The 19,399-nt window shown below is 48.1% G+C and overlaps 2 non-coding genes across 2 annotated transcripts; one reads left to right on the forward strand and one right to left on the reverse strand.

Moving 5' to 3' along the window:
• Positions 1 to 13,375: 13,375 nt before the first annotated feature.
• Positions 13,376 to 13,447, reverse strand: trnap-ugg. The gene has a single exon. It is a non-coding gene; the product is annotated as a tRNA-Pro (tRNA).
• A 1,155-nt stretch (positions 13,448 to 14,602) lies between these two features.
• Positions 14,603 to 14,674, forward strand: trnap-agg. Its single transcript has one exon. It is a non-coding gene; the product is annotated as a tRNA-Pro (tRNA).
• The last annotated feature ends 4,725 nt before the right edge of the window (positions 14,675 to 19,399 follow it).

Genomic DNA, 19,399 nt, shown 5'->3' on the forward strand with positions numbered 1-19,399 from the left:
TATTTAAGCTTTTGATACTGTGGGACTGATTGCCACTGTCATAGGACTGATTTTGAAGAAAGACATGAAATAAGTGGACTTTTAGCAAGAAATGGAGTGGCCGACTAGAGATCTTACAGATATGGAAGTACATACATTTTTTGCAATGCGCGTTATCTACAAAGCCACCATGCTGATGTGGAAATATATCGCCGTTTCTTCATTGTCGCTGGGCCGGAATTCTGGAACTCCCTCCCTAATATCACATTGGGTGTACCTACACCACATGGACTGCAGTGATTCAAAAAGGCAGCTCACCACCACTTTCTCAAGGATAATTAGGGATGGGCAATCATTGCTGGCGGAGTCAGCAACACCCATATACCTTGAATGAATAAAAATGCATTCTTAAAGCGCTTTATAACTCTGGGAAAATAAAACAATGGTTGCTCAGCAGATTGGAAGAAATAGTATAATGGGAAGCTTAGTAAGTGAAGACACAACTGAAGAAGACGGTTTTGAAGGTAGGAAGGAAATAAAGAGAAGGTAAACACCAAAAAGGAGTAAATTCAGCAAATTAAACTGTAGGACCAGGGTTTATCAACTTCAGAATATCATTTAACATGAGCTGGGCTTCTCCATCTTTACCCTCTCCATCACAAAGATCATCAGCTTCCACCTCTGTAATACAATATTTTAGGGTGTTATAGGGAAAAGTTCAGTTTTAAAATATACTTTTCACCCCTCCTCAGCACATCTACTGGTAAAACCATTGCTGTTGCATTTTACCTCCGTCTTCTCTATTGCTTGGCATTGCATCTTCCACCTTCAAAACTGCTGCCCACATCCTAACTTTTTTTTTTACATAGAATTTACAGTGCAGAAGGAGGCCACTCGGCCCATCGAGTCTGCACCGGCTCCTGGAAAGAGCACCCTACCCAATGTCAACACCTCCACCCTATCCCCACAACCCAGCAACCCCACCCAACACTAAGGGCAATTTTGGACACTAAGGGCAATTTATCATGGCCAATCCACCTAACCTGCACATCTTTGGACTGTGGGAGGAAACCGGAGCACCCGGAGGAAACCCACGCACACACGGGGAGGATGTGCAGACTCCGCACAGACAGTGACCCAAGCCGGAATCGAACCTGGGACCCTGGAGCTGTGAAGCGATTGTGCTATCCAAATGCTACCGTGCTGCCCCCAACTTGCACCAGGTTCGCCTCACCCATCACTACGCATTTACTGATCCACATTTGCTCCTGGTCCAGCTACACCTTGATTTTAAAACATTCCTATCCTCAAGTTCAGATCACTCCATTGTCTTACCCCTCCCTATATTTGTAACATCCTTCAAGAACTCAAAGCACCTCCAACTCTGATCCTGCTCATCCCTCACCCCTATCACCTCAGCATTGACATCTGTGCTGTCAGCTGTGCAGATCCTGAGCTCCAAGGTTCCCTCCCTAAACCTCTCTGCTTCTCCATCTCTCTCTTTCTACTTTGATCTATCGTAAAACCTACCCCTCCAACCACATTTTATTCACCCATTCCAATTTATCCTCCCTAAGGCTTGGTGTCAAGTTACATCTGACCACATTCCTATGAGGCACCTTGGGACATTTTCCTATGTTAAAGGCACTATATAAAGTTGTCATGTGTTTCAAGGCACATTGAAGCTATTACTCTGCTTTTTCTGATACAGGAGGTTGGTTTATGAGAATCATAGTCCCTGACAGAACCAATGAGTAAGGACAGTAGTCATTATTTTCATGCCAGGTCACTCAGCGGCCTCATAGAATCCCTTCAGTGCAGAAGGAGGGCATTCAGCCCATCGAGTGCATACAGACCCTCCAAAAGACCCTCCTATCCTTGTAACCCCATAATCTCACCCAACCGTTGGGCACTAAGGGGCAATTTAGCATCGTAGTCCACCTAACCTGCACATCTTTGGACTGTGGGAAGAAACTGGAGCACCCGGAGGAAATCCATGCAGACATGGGGACAACGTGCAAACTCCACACAGTCATCCAAGGTTGATATCAAACCCGGGTCCTGGTGCTGTGAGGCTGCAGTGCTTGTCAATTGTTCTTTATTATGGCGAACTCACATTCCATAAGTTTATTATTGGTCCAAAGCCAAAAACCATTTAACACTCATACTAAATGTAAATCAGGTGTAATCAGGTGAGTTTACATCTCTCCCAGAGGGTTTAATTCCGCATTATCCCAATGATTTCAAGAGCTTCACTTGGTATTTGGGCTGCATTCTGTTGCACGTTTTACTATGGGCGTAAAACGCGTTTATTGGAGTGTATTAACACGCCTCCGAGTTCGACGTGTGCTTAACACTACTAGGCTCTGTTCTATGTAATTATTTAGCTCTGGAGTCGCCAGTTGCCGTATAGGCAACGTCACAAGTATTCCAAGGTCAAGTTCAAAGTAATAAAGACGATACACCGATTAGTAAAGTTCAAACGATCAATATTTATTATACAGTTATAATAAATACTCACGCACACACTAAGAGACTAAGCTATAACTAAACTTAAGTGAACAGAATACTTATCTAACAGGAACAGGCAAGGTCAGAGAACGAGGCCTTCGTCCTGGTTTGGTACTGCAGCCTTCAGCAAGCGTTCTGGTACTTGGGAGTCTAGTGGGCTTGGATCGCGTAGCGAGCGTTGAACTTACGGTTTCGGCGGCTGGTGCTCAACGGCTGGAGTCAGGATGCAAGATGTCAGTCAGAGCCGGAGCACGAGTTTAACAGACCGGGCTCTGTGGGGAATTTGCTTTTATACCCCTCTCTAATGTCCTTGCCCCCTTCTAGGCGGGCTCTACCTTTCGGTACCGATTGGAACGTTTCCAAACGGCTACCTTCGAAATCCTCCAATGCGGGGCTTCCCTCGATGTTGGGGGGTGGTTTCGATATTCGTTACTCTGGTGCCATCCTGTCTGCTCCACCAATTAAGTGCTACATTGAGATGGAAATGTTGCCATTGTGTGTGCCTGGATCTGGGCCGCCTCATCAGAATGTTAAGCGCTTTGCCATTAACACCTTTGGCTTGGAGATCTGCACCTGGCCAGAAAACTGGTTTGCTACTTGCAAAATGCTAATTAGTTGAGAGCAGGCTGTCTGTTCTCACTAAACAGGCTTTCCCTGCTGTCTTCCATTTTAGTGTGGCTCAGTGTCCATTTTGCGTGGCCAGCATGGCTACATTCCCTCCTTGTGATCCTCACAATCATACTATTGTGAAGGATCACCTATGTACTTTGCCTTCCTTGTGTTCTGACCTCTTGCCAGTTCCTGTTCTACTCTATCTTAAACTATGGGAAGAAGAAATTTTTTTTTAACTAACATCTCTACTTGGCCCTATGTCAAAGGGACATGCATTACTACAACTGGGAACCTCTACCTATCACTATTAACCTTAACCTTAACTTAACATTTCATCACTCTAAAATCTTAACCATTCACACCACAACATCACACTTCCCAACTCGGCAGTCGAGTATGGAACAATATAATACATGGCTGAATTTTTATTTACAGAGTGTTGTAATCAGTGAGGGGTTGAGGGGTTTGGTGGAATCCGAAGATGGGGGATTGAACTCTATAGATGGGTGAGGTGCTGGAACGAGAGGCTCTCCTCTTCCATTTCCTCAACCTGAGGGTCTGCACTAGTATGATGAGGATCGCGATCACCAACAGTGATTCGATTATATAGGACATGGAGTACCACGTCATGAATTTAGTACACCAGGTCTGAACCTCGCTGATCAGAGCTGAGCACTGGGGGTTTGCTGTAATTGAAACATTTACGATGGGGGTTGTGGGGGAAACGTGTCTTGTTTCCACACATATACATATGACATTAAACAGTAATAAGTGGGCTTCCATCATTTTGCTGTTCTTCTTTCTCTTCCTTCTTCCTCCGGTATTGACAATCCTGGCTTCGACCTCTGTCTCGTCCTTTGAAACCTTTGGGATCAAGCACAGTATCTGTCAATACACAGTTTAAGACCTTTACTTGTTAGTGCATCTGTCTTTCAAAACCCAATTGACCCTTTTAAAATGACTGGCTAAGTCACACCCTGTGACTCCCCTCATTTTTTTTCAAAAAGCAAATTTAAAGACCAGCATACACCTAACAATCCTTCCTTCTGCGAGCCGTCTCGCAGGCTTTGCTGATTTACCATCCGAATGTTCCCGGATGTAAATAGCATGTGGGATGGTGGCCGAAGGGCTACCTAACGTAAAATGAAAACAAACTTTGAAACAAACATCCGAATGAGTTGCGTATGGGCCGCGACGGGTACGAGTTGGATGGGATCCCCGGGTAGGGCGTGCTGTGCCATACCCGAGCTTGGCTGACCAAGGGTTGTTTCTCAGACAGGGCGGGTCCTCAGTGCCGTTTGTCCACTGCCTGAGTAACCTGGAAAGAAACGGGTACGAATGTGTTGACCATGACTTGCAGCCTCTATTTCGCCGAATAGAGGGGCACCTAAAAAACCAAGGGAGCCAAGATGCTCCAACTGAGGACATCACTGAAGTTCTCAGAGATATCTGCAGATAAACTATGTGGCGTGTGGCCTTACAACTTTGGAAAAGATCTCCAATCAAACCGAAGTTCTCAAAGGTATCTGCGGACAAGCTAACGTGTATGTGAGGTGGTCACAATCTTTTCAGCTGAAAAGAAGATGTCCATCCTCCAGCTGAACAATGTACAATCCTGAGACAAACAAACATAAAACGAAGACAAACATACGTGCAGGTTCCATCAGAAAGGACATCGTTTCCCTCAAACGATTCCTATTTTACATCATCTGGACACCTCACTTTGATTCTGCCTCTGTGAACAGGGTCACAAAGGGGTTGCCGTGTCGGGATTCAGACATTGCGTCGTCCTGCTCTCCCGGATCCCACACCCTTGTGTGGATCAGGCATGAAACTTTGGAATTGTGTGACCGGGGGTCACTTTCATCATTGCGGACAAGTCTGTAGGAATTGTCCCTGTGCCATTGTGTAGTGTCGAGTGGGTTGTCGGGGTAGTCGGGGTCGGGCGGTGGTTCTGGATATTTGAGGTAAGTGACTTCCATGGGGTCACTGGAGTCGGGGTCGTAGTTGGTGCAGTGTGGGCTGTATGGCTGTGTGCTGTCGCTGTCTTCAGAGTCAGTGTCTGTCCTACTGTCTCTGCTGTGGCAGCTTGTGGGCGTGTCGGGGCGTGGTCTGTAGTGGTCTGGGGGCGGAGTCTTGGGCGAGTCCGTGGATGAACTGGTCTGTGAGGGGGATGGTGGAAAAGTGTCTCTGGTGGGCGGAGTGAAGTGTTCTGCTGCATCCAGCAGGACATGGTGAGCATGGTTGGCCTGTGTTCCATATGCCTTTAACTGGTTTATATGGAACCACGCGGTCTTCCCATTAGGATATTTGATCCTGTAAACGGAGGGGCTAATTTTGTCCGAAATTGAGTAGGGACCGGAATATTTTGGAGCCAAAAAACTGCTGGGGTTATAAACAGATAACATTACCTGTTGCCCAACCTGGAATTCTGTGGTGTGGACGGTCTTATTGAAACAGGCAGTACGTTGCTGTCGGCGTTTCCCTAGCTGGACTGCGGCTGCGAGCTGTGCAGACCTCACAGTCTCAACTAGATCTTTAACTGCCTTTTCATGTGTGAGGGCCGTCACTTCGGGGCTTGTCATGTCCAGTCCTAAAAGGAATTCTGTACCTTTCATAGGGCGTCCGGTCATGAGTGTATGTGGTGTGTATCCTGTCGATGTGGAGACAGTGTTCCTTATGAACATAAGTGCAAAGGGGAGCACTGAATCCCATGTGGAATTATTCTCTTGAACCATTTTCCTAAGGGTAGTTTTTAGGGTCCGATTCATGCGCTCCACAATCCCGCTGGACTGTGGATGATACGCAATATGGAAGTTCTGTTTGATTCCGAATATTGTCAGGACGTTCCTCATGACCCGTCCTGTAAAGTGAGATCCCTGGTCCGAATCGATACTTCGGGGTAAACCCCATCTCGTGAAGATGTGGTGGGTCAGGATCTTTGCAGCTGTCTTTGCTGTGTTTGTTCGTGAGGGAAATGCCTCTACCCATTTGGTAAAGGTATCTATCACCACCAGAACGTATTTATAGCCATTCCGACAAGGGGGCAATGGACCTATAAAGTCGATCTGGAGGTTTGTCCAAGGGCCGTTAACTGGGCGAGTATGCCGAAGTTGTGCTTTCTTAGAATACCGCTCCGGGTTATTCTGAGCACAAATCAGGCAATTCTCAATGTAATGTGTGACATCAGTCCTGAGATTAGGCCACCAACAGAGTTGCCTGAGGTGCCTCGTTGTTGCATCAATTCCCTGATGCCCGTGTCCGTCATGGAACAAGGCAATCATCTGATTCCTGTCCTGCTTCGGGACCACATAAAGTTGGTCCTTAATGATCACACCCTCATGTGTGGTCAGTGTGTGTTTAAAGTGCTCGTACGCAGGCACAAAGTTTCCCTTGAAAACCTCCCTGAGGTCTCTGTCCTGTTTCTGTGCTGCTACGAGATCTTTAACCTCTGTTTGTGAGACTTGTACTGCACTCACAGGTGCGCTAGCTGGGGGGGTCCATAAGTGTCCTCTCCTGGAACCTGCCTTAGCCAATGCGTCGGCTTTTACATTCCCAGGGGGTGATGACCTATGGTGGCTGCGAACTTTTATTATGCCGAAGGTCCTGTCCTTCGCTTTCTCTAGGATATGCTGGAGTAAGGGGGCTGATGGAAGGGGTTTTCCGTCTGCGGAGACAAAACCTCGTGTCCTCCACAGGGGCAGAAAATCTGTTAGGCTATTGCAGACATATAAGCTGTCTGAATATATGTCTGCTGGGCTGGGGAAAGAATCGGGGTGGTCCACTATATACGCTATGGCTGCTAGCTCTGCTGCCTGCGCGCCTAAGTGACCTGGTAACTTAAGAGCTATCTCTTCGAGAGCGCGCCCCTGCGCGTCCTCTACGTAGATGCCGCATCCTGTGATACGCTCACCATTTAAAACTGTGGAGGAACCGTCTACATAAATCCTCAAGGGTCCACACGTGTCTGTGGGCTGGGGGCTTTGTTTTGGGTTCCCTATCTTCCTGGGGGGTGTTTTTGCTAAAAAGGGTCCTGTGTTATGCAGGGGAGCTACAATTTCACAGTCATGGGGCTGTCCGGGGTATTGGAGGTTGTCTGCTAAGTATGTGTGGGTGCGTGTCCGTTTTACAGTAATGTCCCGTCCTTGTAAAAGTAGGGTCCACCTAGCTGCCCTAATCTGGCTAACTGAACCGTCCTTCAGTCGACCGTCTAGTAGTAGCTGTGTGGGTGTGTGTTCGGTTAGAATGGTGATGGGGTTTAGTCCGGTTATGTATGAAAAGTACTGTACTGCCCAGAAGACAGCAAGGAGGTGCCTCTCACAGGTTGAAAATCCTTGTTCTACCGGGTCTAACAGTCGGGAGGCATAAGCCACTGGTCTTAGCTGCTCGTGCCGTTCCTGAAGCAACACGGCCGAGAGGGTCAGATCGGTGCTCGCTACCTCGATTGCGTACGGGGAAAGTTGGTCGGGGACTAGCAGCGCGGGTGCTGCACTAAGGGCTCGTTTTAACTCTTCCACAGCGCCTGTATGCTGCGGAAGCCATTCCCAGGGGGCTCCTTTCTTAAGGAGGTCTGAAAGTGGGGCGGCTTTTGTCGCGAATCCGTCTATGTGGTTCCGACAATAGCCAACCAGTCCTAAAAACGACCGGAGGGCTGAAACATTCTGGGGAAGGGGCAATTTGACAATCGAATCAATTCTTTTGAATTCGATCTCGCGTTTGCCGTGCGTGATGACTGATCCCAAATACATCACTTTACTTTCCAATATTTGGGCCTTTTTCGGGTTAACTTTACAGCCAATTTCAGTCAAGAGTTCCAGGAGTTCGGCCAGAAGCGAAATGTGCTCTGCCTTTGTGTCTGTCTGCAGTAGTAGGTCGTCTACATACTGTACCAGACATTCGGGTCGGGAAAATTTCTCTAATCCACTTGCCAGCTGTCGGTGGAAAATGGAGGGTGAATTGTGGAATCCTTGTGGGAGGCATGTCCACGTGTACTGCTGAGCTTTAAAAGTGAATGCGAATTTGTATTGGCACGCTTTTGCCAATGGTATGGACCAGAATCCGTTACTGATATCCAATACCGTGAAGTACTTGGCGTTGAGACCCTGCTTGAGCATGGTCTCGGGACTAGTAGCTACCGTTGGGGCTACTGCGGGGGTTACTTTGTTGAGTTCCCGATAATCGATGGTCAGACGCCATGATCCATCGGGCTTCCTCACTGGCCAAATAGGGGCATTGTTGGTGGAGGCTACCGTTCTCAGTACACCTTGGTCCAACAAGCTAACTATAACCTTTTCTATTTCCACCTCTGCCTCGAGGGGAAATCTATATTGCTTTTGCGGTCGGGGGTCCTGTCCGGTAACATGAACTTGTCCAGTCATTCTGCCACAGTCATGACGGTGACTTGCAAATGCTGTCCTGTGTTTGTTTAGTAGGGCCTTAATTTGTCGGTCGGTGTGGAGTGTAGTCAGGTCGAATGAGTACTCTCCCACTGCGCTAATCCGATTAGCGTAGTCTCCTACTGTGAGGGTGGCTGGGGCTCTGTCTGATCTAGCCATTCGCCAGACACACTGGTTCACTGGGTCGAACGACAAGCTATGAGCGTTCATAAAATCTATCCCCAGGATGTGCTCTGCTGTCCGGGGAAGATTTACTAGAACTACGGGGTGCCTTGTGCTAATGTTCCCTAGCTGGATCGCTACGGGTGCTGTGATATGTCCCTGCTGCGAGTGTCCGGTGAACCCGCTAAGTGTAATGGTGGAGGTGGTCGGCCACGTGTCTGAGTGTGCCGTGGTTGTGGAGTTAATGGTGGTGCGGGATCCTCCTGTGTCCCACAGTAACTCTATGGGCTTCCCTTTGACTTTCGCCGTGACTACGGGCCTCCCTGATGAGTCCCATAGTGTGTCACAGACCCAAGTGGGGGAGCCCGAACACCGTCAGTTCGTCTCGTCCACATTGGTGGGTCCTGACTGTACTGCTACATTGTGGATGGGTTTTGCCTTACTGCGGTTCAGAGTGCCTGTCTGCTGGCCTCTCTGAGATCGCTGGGGTGCATTACACTCTTTTGCCCAATGCCCTAACTGTCCACAGTTATAGCATTCCTGTCCTTTCTGCTGAGGGCTGCTCTTGCCTTCATTTACCCATGCGGGCTTCTGGTGCTCTCTGACTGCTTGGATATCTGCAGCAGCCTGAGCCTCTTCTGGGGATCTAACTTTTCCTTTTCCCTGAAGCGATTGCTCCCAAGCGCGGGACAATCTTTTCAGGACCCATTTTTCGTTATGGGCCTCTTCTGAGGGGTCATAGCTATTGCAAGCGCTCTGTCCTGCTTCTGTTGCGTGTGAGATAATTGTGCGCGTCCACTTAACCATGTTTTCACGGGTTAAATGCGCTCTATCTAACTGTCCGAAAACTGCGCTGAAATGAATCCACAGCCGTCCTGCGAATGCTGTGGGGTGTTCGGATCTCTTCTGCCTGCACTTATTCAATCCTTCTACGGGGTCACCTCTATTGTACCCGATGGCATCTAAAATGGCGGTGTGCATCTCCTCTAGGCTGCCTCCTGCCACGTTCTGTGGGTCGGGGAGGGCTGCTACTACACTCTGGTCTAAACTCAGCACGGTGAGCTTAACCTGCTCTCTCTCATCCAGGCCGTACATGGTAGCCTGCTGCTTTACTTTAGCGAAAAACTGGTGGGGGTCTGCGGTGGGGAGGAACGGAGTGATCTTTTCACAAGCGTCCCTTAGCTGGGTTACTGTTAAAGGGGTGGTGTAAGTTATGTCTGGGGCGCCTTCGGATTCGGCTTTTCTCTGCGTGGTTACGGGATTCATGGGTGCGGTTATGGTCTGAGCTGTGGGGGGTTGGGGTGCCTGTCGTTTCTGCTGAGCTACGGGCGCACATGTTCCCTGAACATAACGCTGCGCTGTCTCGCTTAATTCCTGCCAATCTGGGGCGTTTTCTCCATCTAACTGTGCTCCAAAGGTGCTTTGGAAGCCATTCTGCACCGAAAGCAGAGATTGCAATTCCGCAATCTGTTTCCTGCATTTCGCGTGGTCAACTGTGCTTTGTCTTTGTTCGGTCGTTGCAGCATGGAGTGCTCTCAAAGCTGCTTTGAGATCGGAACATTGCCTCTGCAATGCCTCCACCTGCTTTTCCGATTCCTGTCTTATCAGAACGGCACGTTGCACGTCCTGATAGGCTTTCTCATACTGGGTCTGGGAACTGTTCAGATGAGCTAGACAAGACTGATGAGCCCTCTTGGCATCATCCACCTCTCTATCCTTCTCTGCCAACTTCCCTTTTAATTCCAGGTTTTCTTTCTCGATGTCCCTGACATCGACCTTACTCATCCTATTCCTCTCTTCTAAATCTGTCCGGAGCGTCCTGATGACCTCCTCTGCGCCTCGCAACTGTGCCAAGCAGGACACAATCGCCATCGGCTTGCGTGTTTTACCTAAATTCTTTTTGTGTATTTGAGAGAGGTTCTCCCACCAAGTATGACCTATACTTCCGGGACCTGTCTCCTCATTTGCACAAAACTCTTTCCAAAGGGGCCAACCCTTTCCTTGTAAATATTTGCGGAGTTCCAGCTCCCACGTGGGACACTGGCCTACTCTGCTACTGCTGCTGGTCGCTGCGACCACAAACTTTGCTGGATCCATCAGACGTTCCATTGCCTGCATGGCCATTTCCTCTGACTCTCTTTTTATAATTTGGAACAGGGGGTTGCTGGGGTGGTGTTTCGAGAAACGGGTACGGCTTACGCTATTTTCCGATCACAAAACTGCCGAAAGTTTGTCGCAACAAAAAGCTTTCAGTTTTACCTTACAGCCCTGTTAGTACGCATGCACTAAACACACTTCCGAATTTCGCTTATTATTTTGAACACCTTGAATACTTGTGATCTCTTTCTTTCTCTGCAATTTGGAGTTCTAATTCAAATTTCAGGGTCCTGGACGGTGTGGGGTTTCCACTTACAACCGTGTCCCGGCGGAGTCGCCACTAAATGTTGCACGTTTTACTATGGGCGTAAAACGCGTTTATTGGAGTGTATTAACACGCCTCCGAGTTCGACGTGTGCTTAACACTACTAGGCTCTGTTCTATGTAATTATTTAGCTCTGGAGTCGCCAGTTGCCGTATAGGCAACGTCACAAGTATTCCAAGGTCAAGTTCAAAGTAATAAAGACGATACACCGATTAGTAAAGTTCAAACGATCAATATTTATTATACAGTTATAATAAATACTCACGCACACACTAAGAGACTAAGCTATAACTAAACTTAAGTGAACAGAATACTTATCTAACAGGAACAGGCAAGGTCAGAGAACGAGGCCTTCGTCCTGGTTTGGTACTGCAGCCTTCAGCAAGCGTTCTGGTACTTGGGAGTCTAGTGGGCTTGGATCGCGTAGCGAGCGTTGAACTTACGGTTTCGGCGGCTGGTGCTCAACGGCTGGAGTCAGGATGCAAGATGTCAGTCAGAGCCGGAGCACGAGTTTAACAGACCGGGCTCTGTGGGGAATTTGCTTTTATACCCCTCTCTAATGTCCTTGCCCCCTTCTAGGCGGGCTCTACCTTTCGGTACCGATTGGAACGTTTCCAAACGGCTACCTTCGAAATCCTCCAATGCGGGGCTTCCCTCGATGTTGGGGGGTGGTTTCGATATTCGTTACTCTGGTGCCATCCTGTCTGCTCCACCAATTAAGTGCTACATTGAGATGGAAATGTTGCCATTGTGTGTGCCTGGATCTGGGCCGCCTCATCAGAATGTTAAGCGCTTTGCCATTAACACCTTTGGCTTGGAGATCTGCACCTGGCCAGAAAACTGGTTTGCTGCTTGCAAAATGCTAATTAGTTGAGAGCAGGCTGTCTGTTCTCACTAAACAGGCTTTCCCTGCTGTCTTCCATTTTAGTGTGGCTCAGTGTCCATTTTGCGTGGCCAGCATGGCTACATTTCACAGGGCAGCTGCTAGTCACCATAGATAGTCATAGAATTTACAGTGCAGAAGGAGGCCATTCGGCCCATTGAGTCTACACCGGCCCTGAAAGAGCACCCTACCTCAGCCTCCATACCTCCAACCCATCCCCGTAACCCAGCAACCCCACCTAATTTTTGGACACTACAGGACAATTTAGTGTCCTAACCCGCACGTCTTTGGACTGTGGGATGAAACCCCAGCACCTGGAGGAAACCCACGCAGATGCGGGGAGAACGTACAGACTCTGCACAGACGGTGACCAAGCCGGGTCCCTGGTGCTGTGAAGCAACAGTGCTAACCACTGTGCTACCGTGCCACCCATTCGTATGAATGCCCGCTCAGATGTTTATCAACATGATATACATTTTGGGAAAATTGACCAATTTTATACATGAATGTGGATATTATCAATCAGTTAATGAACCTCAGTTTTCTCTTATACTTTTAAAAATGTTTCCTTAATTGTAAAGTTGATAAATTGTGTCAGTAATAAGTTGAATAACTACAGCGCGGATAGGGTAGGTTTGGAGTAAGGGACCTGCTATTTTGCAATTACTACATAACAAGAGGGGGGGGGGGGGGGGGGGACGTGCTGTTAAATTCGGCTGACCTGGGTCTGATCAAAGGTTGCCGCCTTGAAACGACACTCCAACATTTCTCCTCAAAGTCAACAGATTCTGCTCAAGCGTTTCCAGAAATTACGAAAAAATACTGGACTGTATGTACCTTGCATCTTAAAACAGGGGGTAAAAAAACAAATTAAACATGCATTTGAAAAAGAAAGGAGCGAAAGTGGGGTTACATTAAAATCCTCGCAGTTGCAATTTTACATTAAAATAATGACAAAGAAGTGGTTAAAATACATGCTATTGTGACAGGCGCTGCATAACAAAGTGCCGCTCCGAGTTTGAATTGCTGTGCAAAAATGTCTCACCATTACATGGATAAACACCACTGCAGTGTTATCACAAGGCGTTAAATTCAGATTGAACGGTAATAGAATCAAATCTTAGAATTATTACAGCACAGAAGGAAGCCCATCGCCAGCGCTGAGCCCAACATTGCAGAACAAGCATTGCAACATAACAATAGAATGACAAATCCCCAGTGGGACTAAAATCGAGTCTGCATTATGTATCGACTGTGTTGGTCTAGGGGTAACGTGCCGGCTTACAGTATGATAAATGCTATGTTCAAATCCCCGACAGCCTTTGCTTTTCTTTTCTTTTTTTTATCAATTAAAAAATATCAGAAAGGCCCCTTGAAAATAATTATTGGAAGTTTAATTCTAGAAAATAAGGGCTCGTCCGGGATTTGAACCCGGGACCTCTCGGACCCAAACCGAGAATCATGCCCCTAGACCAACGAGCCGACCTAGAAATCGCACCGCAGTGCTAAAGTTAACGGTACTACAATATCAACAGAACGGGACTTTTGCTGCTTGCTTCGCAAAGAAGTAGATGAATGTAAGAGGACACCGCAGCTTTGCAGCACTCACTGTCCGGGTCCCGCACACCGATTTCCGGGCGAGGGCTCAATGTTGCATTTTTAATGATACTAACTCCGGCAACATTGGAAACATTAGCTTTGTGTTGTTTTGTAATACACTCTGCGTCGCACTCTCAGTCCCGGGGACAGTATTAATGTTCTGGCAACTGATATGGGTTATTCCCATATCAGTGAAAAACCCAGTTAAATTAAAATAGTGGTTTGGGGTTGGACTTGCAGCAGCAGCATCCGGTTGTGGGGAGCTGCCCTACACTCTCAGCACGCTGGTGTTTCAGAGCACTGGGAGCTACTGTTTCAGAGCACTGGGAGCCGGTGTTTCAGAGCACTGGGAGCCGGTGTTTCAGAGCACTGGGAGCCGCTGTTTCAGAGCACTGGGAGCCGCTGTTTCAGAGCACTGGGAGCTGCTGTTTCAGAGCACTGGGAGCCGGTGTTTCAGAGCACTGGGAGCCGCTGTTTCAGAGCACTGGGAGCCGCTGTTTCAGAGCACTGGGAGCTGCTGTTTCAGAGCACTGGGAGCCGGTGTTTCAGAGCACTGGGAGCAGGTGTTTCAGAGCACTGGGAGCCGGTGTTTCAGAGCACTGGGAGCCGGTGTTTCAGAGCACTGGGAGCTGCTGTTTCAGAGCACTGGGAGCTGCTGTTTCAGAGCACTGGGAGCTGCTGCAGTGACAGCAAGTCCCAGGTTGAGGAGCTGCTGAGGATACAGTACAATGCAGCACACTGCTCTCTGTCCCCAGCTACATGCACCAATTGTTCACATGGGAAAGATCTAATCACAATTGCAAAACATTCTTTACCGACTTTAATTCAAATAATAAACGTGATCACATTTCGTGGTGTTCGCTGGATTAGGGAAGGAACAGTATTTTGTTGCCCTGCGACGGGACCCTCCCCCGCCAACACCAACCAGTATCACTCAACAAAACTAGGTGCATTTAATTAGCACATACAGATTGCAGGAATATTAACATCGCAGGATAATACTAAAAATGGAATAACGGTAGAACATCTCATCGTATTGGCTCGTTGGTCTAGGGGTATGATTCTCGCTTAGGGTGCGAGAGGTCCCGGGTTCAAATCCCGGACGAGCCCTGTTTTAATTCTTTTTTGTACTTTCGGCCAGACGAGGAGAGCATCGCTGCGGAACCTAATTCAGGGGGAACTGAATGGAACAAATCGAGCATGTGGAAGGACCGTGGATAACGGTTTAGATGATCATGGGAAAGGGCAAAAAACAATTGCACACAAAAAGGTATTCAGGTGAAGGCTGATTTCAATTCAATTTAATTGATCTAGCAAACAATACGGCAGCTATCAGGTGGATAAAGATGAAGTTTAAGGTGGTGAGGATGAAAGAAAGGACAAGTTGCATCTACATAGTGTCTTTAACAAAACATATCTTTAAGGCAGGTTAGGACTGATGGCCAAGATGGTTAAGAATGAGAAGACGCCACAGAAGCAATTTTAAAGATGATGCAGGAACAAAGAGGTGTTTGTGTACAGAAATCTTTGAAAATTGCAGAAGAGTTGAGAAGCCCGTTAAAAAGACAGATTTATGAATAAAGACTGCTTTATGAATAAAGGCATGGAGTGCAAAAGCGAGGATTTTGCTAGCCTTTATAAGCCACTAGTTAGGCTTTAGCAGAAGGATTGCACCTGATTCCACGCAGAAACTTTAGGAAGAAATCTTAGTTTTGGACAGAGTGCAGGAGTGATTTACCAGAATGATTCCAAGGATGAAAGATCACAGTGATATTACGCTGGATTTTACCAGCCCTTTGGGAACAGACTGGGATGCAGGAAGGCTGGCAAAATAGCACGGGCAGGTGGGGCATGACATATGCCCTTTGTCTTGCCGCCGCCATGCTATTTAGTCAATGGTAGGAAAGGTGTCAGATGACCCACTCACAGCTGAGCTGCTTAAGTTTTTCAAAATTTCAGGACGTGGGCACTGTTGGCTGGGCCAGCATTTATTGACCGTCATGGTCACCTTTGAGAAGGTGGTGGTGAGCTGCCTTCCTGTCACCCCTAGACCCCACTAGGTGACTTTGGGGATGGGTCTCCATTGATGCGCCCTCATACTGCCGCTGCTAAATGTGATCCCAGGTCCTGTGACCACCAAAGTGGGTTTGCTCCCTCACTATTGGCCCTGGTCACCTCCATAAAATGCAGCCTGTGTAGTGACTGGTTGTTCTCCCGTGAGCAGAGATTGTTAAGGGATTTGATAGAGGTGTTTAAAATCATGAAGCAGTTGGCTAGAGTAAGTGAAGGAAAACTATTTCCAATTAAAGGGCTATGAGGGAATGCAGAGAAGTAGAACTAATTGGATCGCTCCTTGGAATACGCCAGCAATGTACATTCATAAGTGCCCTTAAGAAGGTGGTGATGAGCTGCCTTCTTGAACCACAGCAGTCCACCTGGTGAAGGTACACCCATCGCTGATCTGCAATCCAACTCCATATACCCTTTGCCTCATATCTTTTTATACAAAAATGTATCAATCTTAGATTTAGAATTACAAATTGGCGTCAATTGCCATTCATCGAAGGGTGTTTTAAATTTCTACCATTCTTCGTGTGCAGAAATGTTTCCTAATGTCATTCTTGTAAGGTTTGTTTCCAATTTTGGCTGACACACCCATAGTCCTAGATACCCAACCAGCAAAGCGAGTTTCTCTCTTCCTATCCTATCCCCTTATAATCCCGAAACCCTGGATCAAATGGCGCTTCAACCTACTAAATTCCTGGAAATTCAACCCTAATTTGTGTACCTCCTTGTAATTTAACCTTTGGGGTCCAGGTGTCATTCTGGTCAATTTACTTTGCACTCCTTCCAAGACCGATATATCTATCCTGAGATGTGGTGCCCAGAACTGCTCAGAATGCTCGGCATAGTGGCAGCACGGTGGCGCAGTGGTTAGCACTGATGCCTTACAGCGCTGAGGACCCGGGTTCAATCCTAGCCCCAGGAGTCTGTGTGGAGTTTGCACATTCTCCCCATGTTTGTGTGGGTTTCACCCCCACAACCCAAAGATGTGCAGGTTAGATGGGTTGGCCATGCTAAATTGCCCCTTGATTTGAGAAATAAATAATTGGGTACTCTAAATTTATTTAAAAAAAGAATGCTGTGAGTATAGTCTAACCAGGGCTTTGAATAGCTGATACATAATTATTGTCCCTTGTATTCTATTCCTCTAGGTATAAAGGCCAGCATTGTATTGGATTTTTGACCATTTTCTCTTCCTGTTCTTGACTTTTTAAAAAATATGTTTATTCAGGACATTTTCCATTTTACAATATACACAAATATCCCTCAACTTTATATAATTTTTACAACAAAAAACCCACCAACCCACCCCTTAATCCCCCATTTAGTGCAACCCCCCACCCCCGCACTATCTAACCTCTGCACTACTTGTGGACGACTACCTATCCTTAAAGGAGGAGATAAACAGCCTCCAGCTTGAATAGAACACTTCCTTCGATCCCCCTAATGACATACATAACTTTCTCCAGATGCAAAAAAACTCCTATAGATCTCCCACCCAAGTCGTCGTCCTCAGCGACTCCGGAGTTGCCACCCCAACAGAATCCTCCTCCGGACTATCAAGGAGGCAGAGACAAAAACATCAGCCCTTTTCCCTTCCTGCAGCTTCGGTTCATCCAAAACCCCAAATATTGCCGCTCGTGGGCACGGTGCTAGCTTCACCCCAAAATCTCTGACATGGTCTCGAAAAAGGACTGCCAGAAATTCCCTAATTTATGGGAAGGGTGAAAACATGTGCGAGTGGTTTGCCGGCCCATTGAACAATACTCCCATCTATCTTCTACCTTTGGAAAGAAAACACTCATGGGCATTTTAGTCATGTGCACTCTGTGCACCACTTTAAACTGGATTAGGCTCATCCTCGCATGCAAGGAGCTAGAGTTTACCCTATGTAGGATCTTACTCCACACACCCCGCTCAAATGAACAGCCTAACTCTTCATCCCATTTTCTCTTTATCTCCTCCAGTGTAACCCTCTCCCTCTCCAACACCTGCCCATAAATATCAGGGAGCATTCCACCTCTTGAAACACCCCGGCCGGGATTCTCCGACCCCACGCTGGGTTGGAGAATTGGTGGCGGGGGGTGAGGGGCGAGGGCGGGAGAATCACGCCACGCCGTCCCGACGCCGGCCCGCCGATTCTCCGGGGCCGATTCTCGGCCAACCGCGGGATCACCGCCGCGCCGCCCCCCCAGACGATTCTCCGGGCCTCGACGGGCCGAGTGCCCACCGAGTAAGGCCGAGTCCCACCGGTGTGGGTTACGTATGGTCCCTCCCGGCGGGACCTCGGAGTTCTGGCTGCGGGGCTGTCCTGGTGGGGGCTCCGACTCCGGGGGGTGCCTCCACTGTGGCCTGGCCCGCGATCAAGGCCTACCGATTGGCGGGCGGGCTAGTTCCATGAGGGGCCTGTTCCTCCGCGTCGGGCCCTTGTACGGCTCCACCACATTGCCCGGGGGCCGGCGCGGAGATGGGAACCCACTAGCATGCGCAGACTCGCTCCGGCCATGGGGCGCATGCGCGGACTCGCACGACCGTGGAACGCCGGTTTCCGAGCGCCGGACCAGCCGACAACACTGTGGAGCCATACTAGCCCCCGAGGAAGGGGTGCATACCCAGGCCTGGCGGCCTGTTGATGCCGGAATGGCATGCGCCGCTTTTGATGCCAGCGTCAGAACTTGGCCACAGGATCGGAGAATCCCGGCCACCATCTACCACACAAGACAGGTTTAGCTTATGCAACAATGCCCAGTTGACTATTTCCTCGGGTGGATGTAGCTGTTACAAGGGGGCATAACTATAAGATTCAGGGTGGGAGATATAGGAGGGATGTCCGAGGTAGGTTCTTTACTCAGAGAGTGGTTAGGGTGTGGAATGGACTGCCTGCTGTGATAGTTGAGTCGGACACTTTAGGAACTTTCAAGGGGTTATTGGATAGGCACATGGAGCACACCAGAACGACAGGGAGTGGGATAGCTTGATCTTGGTTTCGGACAATGCTCGGCACAACATCGAAGGCCGAAGGGCCTGTTCTGTGCTGTACTGTTCTATGTATGTATTCCCAAATATCCAAAACTCGATCTGGCCAACTGAAATGGCAGTTTCTCCAGACTTGCATTCATTCCCTGAGGGTTCACCGGGAACACCTTACTCTTCCCAAATTGAGTTTATAACCCGAAAAGGAACCAAACTTACTTAGTATCTCCACAATCTTTCCCACATTGCTGAGGCGGTCTATTACATACACCAGTAAGTCATCCACATATAGGGACACTCAATGCTCCATACCTCTGCTCTCTACACCCTTCCATTCTGTGGACGACCTCAGTGTAATAGCCAGTGGATCAAGTGCCTACGTAAAAAGTAACAGGGAATGTGGATACCCCTCCCTTGATCCCCTATACATCTGAAAGTACCCTGAGCTTAATGGATTGGTACAAACACTCGCAGTGAGATATCAGAGGACTAGAGAATAACTAATGTGGTACCACTGTTTAAGAAAGGTAGCAGGGATAATCCTGGAAACTATAGGCCGGTGAGCCTCACGTCAGTAGTCGGTAAATTATTGGAGCGAATTCTCAGGGACAGGATTTATACCCATTTGGAAACAAATGGACTCATAAGCAATAGACAGCATGGTTCTGTGAAGGATGGTCGTGCCTCACTAACTTGATCAAGTTTTTTCAGGAGGTGACAAAGATGATTGATATGGGGAGGGCGGTGGATGTTGTGTACATGGACTTTAGTAAAGCCTTTGGGAAGGTGCCTCATGGC

Source organism: Scyliorhinus canicula, chromosome 17 (genome assembly GCF_902713615.1).
Source record: "Scyliorhinus canicula chromosome 17, sScyCan1.1, whole genome shotgun sequence".
Classification (NCBI taxonomy): domain Eukaryota; kingdom Metazoa; phylum Chordata; class Chondrichthyes; order Carcharhiniformes; family Scyliorhinidae; genus Scyliorhinus; species Scyliorhinus canicula.